This window comes from Indicator indicator, chromosome 28 (assembly GCF_027791375.1).
Source record: "Indicator indicator isolate 239-I01 chromosome 28, UM_Iind_1.1, whole genome shotgun sequence".
Taxonomy (NCBI): domain Eukaryota; kingdom Metazoa; phylum Chordata; class Aves; order Piciformes; family Indicatoridae; genus Indicator; species Indicator indicator.
Window position 1 is genome coordinate 7,911,834 of NC_072037.1, and position 9,518 is coordinate 7,921,351.

Below are 9,518 nucleotides of genomic sequence, written 5' to 3' on the forward strand. Positions count from 1 at the left end.
ATTTTAAGAAGCCTTATCTGTACCAGGCAGTAAACCCTGATCTGCCACCCTCGAGGCACATCTTTCACACAATCCTTGGAAGAGCTTCCCAGCACATGGGCTAGCAACATGTTAATCTTTATAAATCAAATATTTGCCAAGTGGAGTAGAAAGCCATGTGTCTAAGCAAGATGCATTGAAAAATGGAACAAAGTGCTCCGTGTGTCAGAGATCACTAGGTTGTGTTGCAAGCCTCTTCCTTGCAGAGTTATCCTTCAAAATAACATTTCTCTAGCCCAGCTGTAGAGGTTATTCTACACCAGCATTTGTTTTTTCCTAGTTTTTATTGCAGAAAGCTGACCCTCTCTCTGACCCAGCTCCTCCTCATGAACTTTAATATCACCCAAGCTTTCTCTGAGTTAGATTTGGTTCTGAGCTGAGACACGGCTTGTGAAGTCTTGACTTAGGAGACATTGGCAGAAGTGATGCAGCCCCACTAGTACTGGGGCTGTGAAAGTATGTCCCATGCCTGCCATATCTCAATTATTTTACACTTTCACACATCTCAAAATTTCACAAGCTGCTGTTTGGTCCTGATGCCTCACACTGATACCAGCACTGCCTCTGCAGTTCAAAGCTTCTGTGGTACCCTCATTTATCTGTATATGGATGTTTCTCTTTGCTTCTGCAAAGGACACTTCTGTCGTAGCATTTGGAGAGCACAGTCTCCATTATAATAAACCATTTTTCACTGTCCAACTACTTATTTTTCAGAAAAAATAGTGAAGCAGTCGTTGCTTCTCTCTTGGCTAATGCCAAGTACTTAAAAGGGGCCTCCAATTCAGGCACTTTCTTTATGAATGCAGACAGACCCAGCTGCCCCTCACATGCAGAAACTAAAACTCCAAGGTGCTTCTGCAAGACCAAAAACTCTTCTGCTTTCCAGTTGCGCCAATAAAGCCTTCCATCAAATACCATCCAGTCCTCCTTACGCAAATGAGTGGTTTGTAACTTCCACAAGTATGTCTGGGGCAGTTTTAATGCTGAGAATGGACAGACTACCACTGAAACAGGAACAGAACAAATGGATTTCTGAGTATATTATCAGCCTGTATATTTTGCACAGCCCTGGAACAGACACTTCCATGTTAAAGCTCCTCTCCTTTTCTTTCCCACACTGCTGAGATTCCCACATGTGAAGAGAAATGAGAGCTTGCTGTCCCATGACCTCCAGCTGGCTGGAAGGCTGCTGACTTCTCCTCCTGCAGAACCTCCCCAGCTCTCCCAAAAGAAGATTCATCAGTACTCAGGAAGCAATTAACACTGCATTACAGGGATCCGGTCATGGCACAACTTCCTGCTGTTCCAGCTTACAAGAGACACATCAGTCCAGAATGTCCCATGTCTGTCACTCCAAGCAAGCTGTTAACAAACGTTATCACTTTCACATGGATCAAGCTATTAGTAGGAGCAGTGCCTGGAAAACCCTAGACAACACTTCCACTTCCTCTGAACAAAGTGACAGCATCACCTCCTAGCCTCCATGCACACATCAACTGGAAGACTGGTCTTTAGCTACATGACAACCACACTCCAGCCCAGCCAGGTAGCAGCACAATTTGCTCTTTGGACTTTGGATCATGGATGTAATTTCACATTCACAGCTCTGCAGGAGAGAGACACAGGGAACACGTGTTCATGCTAATTCTTCAGGCTTCCAAACAAGCATCCTTATTCTGCACATGAACGGTCTGTGCTGATTTGCTTTTATGGCCAGACACCTGCATGTTTGGCAATGCCACTATTTGTCTAGTTCTCTCAATTTCCTCTCCCCCTCACCTTTCAAGTCTGTCATATCAGGGTTGACCAAACTTCCTGATGCTACAGGCTTCACATCAAGAGTCTGGTATGTCAAGGATATGTCTTCTAGGAAGCTGAGGGGAGAGGGCACAAGTTCACAGGCAGGAAGAGCAATACATCCCCAAGGGGACAGAGAGACCCATGCATGTAGATCTCAAGAGTCTGTCTGTACCAGGTCACCTCCTTGCACAGCAAAATGCACAATTCACCCTGCATTCCTCACCCAGCCATGCCTCTGTCAACAGCAGCATGCCCTATCTTCAGCACATGAGTCACCTCAACGACTTGCAAGTGGGAAGCTGTGCCAGAGCTCTGCAGTGAGTACCTGTGTCTCCTCTCCCTCGTTTGTGCACTGCTGAAAGTACAGTGTGGAACTGAGCACTGAAGACCCACTGCAAACATTACTTTGTAGCACATGGCAATCATAACTTCTGTGCCTGGGGTGATGGAACTGTCAGCAAGGAAAAGATTTTCCTAGTTTAATTCTGTGGCTTTTCTGATGCATATGGGTTGGGAAAAAAAATCCTGCACCAGCAGAAAAGAGTTTGAGACTTGCTGACCATGTTAGTTTATTCTAATAGTTCTCTCCACAAATGGCTGAGGTGATGAGATGCTCTTCTTCTGGTTTTAGTATTGGTCACAAGAAGCAGATGAGACTGCTTGTGTTGGTGCATTGCTTTCAGGGCCTTTGTTGGGCTAAGTAATTTGGTAGACTTTTAAATATTCAGAATTTAGGGTATAGAATATTACCCAGGGCTTAGTACTGGCTAAGCAATGCAGGACTCTCACTGCAGCTTTTGTGCACAGTACCCCACTTGTGTTTATTTCCTATGATACAGTGCTGACTACTACAAGAAATCTCAGCTGAGAAGAAAGTCCTTTCTGTGCAGCTCCAGATTTAGATTTTTAAGGCAAATGATCTTATTCCAATGATATTTTGCTTTCTAGACTTGTTTGTAGAATTAGATTTAACCAGGGGTTTATTTTGTTGGTTTTACTTCTTAAATGCCCCCAAGTCTTGGTGTGGTTTGTTTCAGCAAACTCTTGTGGACATGCCAGCCTTAATCTCACTCTTCCAGGCCCTTCTTATTGTCCAGGATGAAAGCACAACACAGAGCCTCCCCTGCTAATTGCCAGCTCTCTGTTTCCCACTGACAGGTGTATTGTCTGGAGGAACAGACCCGATTGTGTCCCTGTGCAGGAGGGCATCAGCTGCTGATATTAGAGAGCCTTTCAGGGGAGCTTGGCCATGGCTGGTTATTTAGTGCCATCATTTATAACAAATCTGTGTAGCCTAGAAACTTCTAACAGAAAAAAAATAGGACCTGCCTTTATTATTAATCTTTAGGTTTTTTTCTCAAGCTGCTAACTACTCCTAAATCTCCCGTCCTCCTACCAGCAAGACAGGGCATTTGGTTCTGATCCTCTTTGAAACACTAAATCTCCCTGATACCCTTTCCCCATAGTATTCTGATAAAGGTGTTCTGCTGTTTTAACCAGACACCCACTGTGCATCTACTTTAACTTGCAGTCTCAGCTACCAAAAAAGTTTTCAAACTGCTCTTCCTGTGAGGTTCATTTTGAAGCAGTGGGGCAAGTCAATATGCATGGTCTCAGACTGACAAACATTATGGAGAGGTGGTTTATATCCTCTGGAGATCCTGAGGAACAGCACTGAGGCAGAAAGTTTGCTTTGGGGGACAGTGACTGTGCCTGCTTTGCCAGGTAAGAAGAGGGGCTCTGGTGCTCAGACAGAGTGAGGAAAGGCAGCAGCAAGACAGCCCCTGAGGGATGAGAAGAAAAAGTACAAGAGCAATATTAGACCCAGACTGCATCTGTCTTTCCCATTTTTCCCATTAAAGGGTAAAGCTTTCCATACGTGACTGTCGCACAACAGCAGAGCTCCAGCCAGTACTGCAGCACCATGCGACCAGAAACGCAACAGACCATTAAGCAGATGGCCCAAGTTTTCGCTGCAGGAACCTGGCAATAGAGAAACCATCTCTTTACTGGATTTAATCATGTCAGTCACAAGACAGGAGGGTGTCTACAAACAACCAGTGCAAGCAGTTCCACACCAACCTGCAGGAATACAGCTGTAGAGAAAGAGGAAGCGTGTTGTGTCTGGCTGAGCCCTGCAGTTTTGGAGCAGTGTTTCAGTCAGACTATCACAGGCATCTGCAAGGAGGTTTCCTCTTATTTCTGCTCTCTCCCACACTGTGCAACATCAATATGTGCATCCAAATCTGTATTGGAGAGCAGCACATCTTCATACCTGAACCTCTCTTCCTCCTCTTCTGACTTGCATAGCTTTGCCAGATTTCTCTGCCAGAACCTAAATAAAGCTGAAGACTTGATTCCAACACTCCTAACAGAAGGACTTTTGCAATTGTCAACAGAACACCAAAAAATCAGGCACTTCTCTTAAACTGTATTGACAAGTGATAGACAGTAGCATAACGATCTGAGTACCATGATGCTAGAAAGGAGCCTAAGAACAGCAATGAAACTCTCTTGAGTTTGTAGTCCACAGCACTTAGCTGAAAGCAAGCAAAGGGCTTCATTTGTGCCCCTTACTTGGAGTGAGACAGTCTATTTCTGATGTCTACATCTCTGCCAGCAACTTTTTCCTGTTCAGAAAATTATTTGTTCAGGAACTCTTTGGAATTTCCTTCACATTTCAATGCATTGTCTGCTTGACTGCACCGTTTGTCTGCTCCCTGCTTCAACTTCTTCCAGTTTTCAAAGTAATGAAGACACCCTCTTGGACTCAGATCAACTCTGTTTTCTGTAATGGGTTTAAACACCTCGAATCTTCTGCTTTGGGAAGCCACAGCTGCACAACAAAGAAGGTCCCTGAGAGATCACCTTCTGCCAGACTCAGGCAAACACTTACATGATTAGCTTTGTTTTAGCCACAGGTTGGTAAAGTTTTAGTCTATCTACTTCTGATCTTGTCAGAATTGTATTTAAATTCTTCTGACAGATTCTTGGCCCGCAGTTTGTTAACAGATCGTTGTTGAAGCAGGATGATGGAAATTAGAGTGGTTTTGAACAGGAGAGACACATGGTGCATTTATTCTCCAGTTCAGTGATTATCTCTCTGCCTGGCTCCACTCCTAACACAAGTTCACCTTGGGACATTACAGGAGTTGCTGGCTAGTTTGGGAACTACTGAGTATTCATTGGAACACGCACAAGATGCAGCCATGTGAAGGGTTCAGGCACAACTGCAGTGTGTGCTGCAGTGTGCTGGACAATTTGTATGGCCTCTGGGCAGCTCAAATGAAAATCAGTCCCATACAGGGTTGGATGGTACAAGGTCTCAGTATATTTTCCCACCAGTTCTGCAGAGAGACATTCAGTGTAAGTACAGTCAGCCATCCAAGTATCTGCCCTCCATGCAGCAGAGACACAAACGTAGCTCCTGACAGCACAAGAAAGCAGTCCTTGGGTTTCTCTAATTGTCATTTCACACACAAGGGCCAGTGGTGATTTGTCACCTTCTGTTTTGAACAGTTGTAGGCTTCAGTCCCATAGCCACAAGCTGCTGGGCACCACACTCCCACCAGTGCCATACTGGGATCCCTACTGACTTTTACCTAGCAGTCTGCAGGCTTCACTCGTGCACTACAGAGCGCTCGAGACTGTCTCAGTGTGTGCAGCTGCTGGGCTGACTGTGGCTGTCAGAGCTGTCTGGCTGTCCTTTGGAAACCCTAAACAGGTTTAGGTGCCAAGCTATTTCATCAGAGAGTGCTGGAACAATGAAAGCCCTCTGCCCATCACTCTAACCTGTTACATAAAACCATTCCTCATCTGCTAAGACTCTAGTTTTTGCAACTCCTTTATTCTAGACAGCAGAAACCTGACTGATGATTTACACTTGTTACCCTGAAGAAGCAGCATGTTTGTCTTTCATGCTGCAAGAGCAGGTGCAATGTTTGTAGAGTAAATTAGTACTGAATATTTTGTTAAATACTCCAAGCTACCCAATTCCTCTTTAAATAAGGTCCAAGATTTCAAGATGTCATTTGGCACTCACACAAAGAGAAAGCACTGACTATGAAACTGGAAGACAAAGCAGGGTATAAATGCAGACACCAAAATACCTGGGAGTTTATACACTATATCCACATGTCCTGTAAAGACAGAGGTATCAGTTTGAATGCCCACCTGTCGAGAAAAAAAACACAATCATTCATTGTATCCCAAATCAGTTTTCAGAAATCTATCTAGGGTGCTATTTAACTTCCCTGTCACGTGTCTTGTAGGATGGTAAACCTGGATTGCAGCTTTGTAAATGCTAGAAACAGACTTCAGGACTGGAAAAAAAAATTACATTCTTCAGGCTTGGTCACAGTTCATCCTACCAGATGAAGGTAAACCCTGAAAGTAAGCAGCCTTAGATTTTTAAAGAGGGTATTTCAGACAGTACAAGGATGATCTTCGTACAAGGATGATCTTCCTCATGCTAAACAGAAACTGCTGAGCACACCTGTCAGACCACATAAGCACTCCTTTAGATATTGGCCTAGAATGTTAAAAAATTTTAACTCTTTCCTTCAGTCTTCTTCTAAATACTGTACTACTTACCATGCTCTTCAGAACAGGACCATCACATTACATATCTTCTGACCCAGTACACTGGGGACACAGTAAATTGGGGATGGTGATTGTGCCCAGTGATGCCACCCATTAACCCATCATCTGTTCAGAGGAATGCAGGGCAGTTGTCAGGGTTTACTGATCCTAATGACATCTGCACTGGAGGCCTCTGGAGGACTGTAGAGAACATGAACAAGACACCTGTGTAAACAGTGGAGGGCATCAACCCAGAAGGAAAGTTTGCAGTCCACCAGGTGTGAAAAAGCCTATGTGAGAAATTTGGGCAAGATGCTGTTCTTAGGACCATCATCTGTGTCTACATAAATGGGACTGGAAGCACATCCTCTAAAGTTAGGAGGGAGAAACAAGCATTTGTCTGAATCTCAGCCAGCAATAGATGGAGCTAGTGGTGCACTAAGACAGCTTTGAACTATGACAGAGGTGTACCTGCACATCTGCAAAAGAGCCAGTCATGCACCTGGGAGGATAGGAAAAGACACTATATTACCAGAAGGTAAAACAATAATTGTAGGACATCTGCTTAGTTGTCAAGGACCAAGAGGGAAATAAAGCTGTTGTCCCCTCTAGCTAAAACCTGCTGTTTCTTTTTCCCTAGACTCCCAACCACCAACTGCTCTACAGTTTGTATGCCAATCCAATTTTGATGCCTGTAATTCACCCCAGAGACTTTTTATTTTAACTTTATCAAGTGAAGAGAAAAACAACTATGTTAAAATAATAAAAAAGGGAACATCTGGCAGGAGGATATTCTTTCTCTCAGACAGCTTCCCAGACTAACTGGTGTACAAGATAGGACTTTAGATACTCAAAGGTCAAAAGGAGGGAGAGAAGAGTGCAGAGTGCAGGTTCTCTGTGTGTTTATCTTAAAGGTGGTCTTTTTGGTCTGTTGGAACAAATGTTCTCAGTATAATGTGCTCCACCTCAAAGGAGGCAGCCAAGCCTCATCTGAGCACTACAGGACACAGTAGAGATAAATCCACACACAGGACACTGTCTGATGTAGCCTATGGCAAAGAAAGTGTCCTCTGTAACTCCACCAATGTGGCAATGTATCTCCAGGGCCCCCTGACCTGTGTAGGACAGAGCATCAAAGGGCACTTTAGAAAGCAGATGTGTCTGCTTTTTTTTTCCAGATTTTGAGTATCGGGCACCTTTCCCTCTCTTCAGTGGCACAAACACACTGAGCAATGTCAGCACATGCCACAGAATTTGTCATGTGCAAGGTGTCCTCAGTGTGAGCTTGTAAATCCGAGGATCTCTCATTTCATGACATAAGCTGATTCCCTCATATTTTGTGACAGGACTTTCCTATTCACTGGCAGGGGCTAATGCCATGCTTGGCTCTGCAGCTCCTCCAGTCTGGCTGGTGGGGGTTTTCTTTGCAAGACTGGCACCAAGAAAGAGATTGGGGGTTGGTTTTCTTCTTCTTGGCTGTTTTTGTTCCCTTTTATTGGCAAGTATTTTTGAGCACTGGAGGAAACCCCAGACATTTGACAATAGTTTTGCCCAGCCTCCCTATCTTTGTTTGTATACTTTCATCTGAGTATTGCACTGATGGAGAACACTCATTTTTAATTGGGAGGGACACTGCAGATGTGTATATTTGGCCTGGACACATGGGACCCTCGTTTCATATTTTAGCCATCTGCTAACTGGGTGCTGTTCAGAGGGAGTCTGCAGGATGTCTGACTCACTTCTGATGTAAAGGCTTCACTTCTCTTGAAATGAATGGCCTGCTCCTCTCAGCCATGCCACCTACTCGAACAATGTCATATTCTGAGCATTATCTATCTCAAGAAGGAAGACACTGTACTTGGTAAAATGGGGAAAGTTTCCTTTAGGCAAGAAGCCAATGCACTACTTACATTCTTGTGTTGTTCTCTGAGAGAGACAGTCTCCTGTAATTAACATTTAATGTTTGGAACAAATAACATTTTACTTTATTTATTTTTAATCAACAAGATTTTTATTTCAGGAACTTATACATCTAGAAAACATATTAGATATGTGGTATAAAAATCTCACTACATAGCTGCCCTGCTTTAAAATCAGAGAATCACAGAACGGTTTGGATTGGAAATGTTACAAGTTCTTTTCTCTATGGATGAATCAGATCAGCAAGTTGGAGAAAAGTTAAAATTGAGGTCAGATGTAGTTTATCCAGATAATACCAAACCAATTTTACTGACCTCCTTGACATACAGCAGGATTCCTTAATTTTGAGAAGGTGCATTTCTCTTTTTTTCCTTTTACCATGTAACATTAAAAGCACAGCAATTTTAGGTGGGTTTCCCTTTTTTCATACAATTAAGTTTTTTTGGTAAGGCTCGTTAGCCCGGAAAGGAGAAGATTGAGAGATGATCTTATAATTGCACATAAATGTCTAAAGGGTGGAGGTCATGAGGATGGAGCTGTGCTCTTTCCACTGGTGGCCAGTGTTAGGAGAAGGGGCAATGGGTACAAATTATAGCACAGGTTTCACCTGAACTTAAGGAGAAACTTCTTCACTTCGAGGGTGGTGGAGGACTACACCAGGCTGCCCAGAGGTTGTGGAGTCTCCTTCTATGAAGACTTTCAAAACCTACCTGGATGCATTCCTGGACAACCCAATGTAGAGATACCTTCAGTAGCAGGGGGTTAGACTGGACGATCTCCAGAGGTCCCTTCCAACCCCTACCATTCTATGATCTAAACATAAAAGTTTGGGGGTTTTCTCCCCTTTTTTTGTCCTTCACCATTTTTCATTTTCTTTGAAAGCCTCCAAGTTTTATAGAAAGCCCTTACATGAGACCTACAACCCAGTAAGCACGGCATTGCTTCCATTCACATATGGTAAAAGAAAGGCGCAGGTTTACAAGTCAAAGCACAGTAAACGCCTGGAGGAGCATCTCGTCTGATCCCGTCCTGCCCTGTTCCAATCAGTCTTGTTCCCAGGGGCAGGCGCCGGTGGGGAAGCACACGGAGGCGTGGGGTTAGGCAGCTCGTTAAGTGGCACAGCACAGACCGGTATCACCTGCTTAGTGTAAACTACACCGAAGCTACAGAGCCAAAGT